Genomic DNA, 1,550 nt, shown 5'->3' on the forward strand with positions numbered 1-1,550 from the left:
GTGACCACGGAGACCCCACTTGTTTTTTAGGGCGCCGATCAGGCCCTCGTTGCTGTAGGGCAGTGGCGAGAAGTAGAGCCCTACAGCGATCCACCTGTACCACATGGCCTCCCTCTCCTTGGTGAGGTCCAGCTCGACGACGTCGTCGACCCGAGGTGCAATGTTGACAGGGAACCTTGGGGCAACAACATCGCCGCCAGCCCCGTACCTTCTCATGTTCGCACGACCATCTTGGTTGCGGGAGGATTCCCCTCGGAGGAGCACCCTGGAGATGTTTCCACCACCGCCAGAGTGCGTCCCACCCATGCCGGCCTCCGCAGCGGCCTTTCCCTTCTGGTTCTCCTGGTTTTCCATCGATAGAGCAGGCGCACTGGCAAGACAAGGCTCAAAGGATTGTGTGCTCCTCTCATCTGCCTTGGGGCCTTTTAAGTCCATGATTTCTTGATCTGGATCCGATTGCTTCTGGTCGACTGATTTGATAGCAGTAATTTTCCTTTTATGTTGATCCCCTGTCACCATCTCGGATCTTGAGTGCCCTCCTCCTTTATCCGGTGGATCCTTGTCCGGCGAGTATGAGATCAGCATCCGATTTGGTTTGGCTTTCCTCTCCCCTAGTCCATGGGCCAGATCCTCTCTCATTGTAGTCATCCTATCCCTGATTTTGGTCACCACATCATTTGCTGGATCAGATGGTTTCTCATCAGAAACCTTCCTTGCCCGGGCGATTTGATTTCTTTCCACCGCGATCCGCTTGATCGCTCTCCTTGTCCGCATCCATGCCTCCCGCAGGCCCAGGGGATCGCCTTCCTTCTGCATCTCCGATCTTCCATCACGCTCTGATCTCTGGCCTTCCACGTCGTATGATCTTCCGGTCTTCAGGGCCGGCGGGATCTCGCTCGAGAATCGCCTCCCCGTCGTCTCGACAGGGGCTCCGCAGTTTCCGCTCATGTTGAAAGTGGTATTTGCATTTGTGGCTACGTTGAAAGTGGTTGAGTGAATACATGCCAAAAATCATGTTTTGCACATAATTTGTTAGCTACATTGCACCATTGAGCAGTTTGATGTCTGGTGTTTGGTTGGCAACATTTTTGGGTTATGGATGTTAACATGCAAAACATGTCGTTTGGTTCTGCATGGCCTATGTTTGTGATCACCTCTTCTCACCGGTGATGATCTTACCACACAACACACATGACAACTTGCTCTTCCATAGAGGTGTGGATGCTATTTTGTAGAAGCCCCCTATTCATAAACATCTCTGCAAGCATGGCGGAAGGTGATAGTCGCACCTAAAGCATGTTCATAGCCTCTACATCATTATTGTTGTAGTAGTTCAGATTCTTCATCTTGTCCCTATCTCAGATCATTCAACCATAACGGATGATATACTTGTCATTCTGATGAACATCTCTTTTGTTGACCAACATGACCCGGGGCTGAATCACGGCTATCACAACAGTTGCTTGAGCAACTAGCTTCATTGTTTGTCCATAACGACCTAACGGCGACATCGATGTTGCAGTAAGTAATAGCGAAATCGACCTACACCA

Source organism: Triticum aestivum, chromosome 3A (assembly GCF_018294505.1).
Source record: "Triticum aestivum cultivar Chinese Spring chromosome 3A, IWGSC CS RefSeq v2.1, whole genome shotgun sequence".
Classification (NCBI taxonomy): Eukaryota; Viridiplantae; Streptophyta; class Magnoliopsida; order Poales; family Poaceae; genus Triticum; species Triticum aestivum.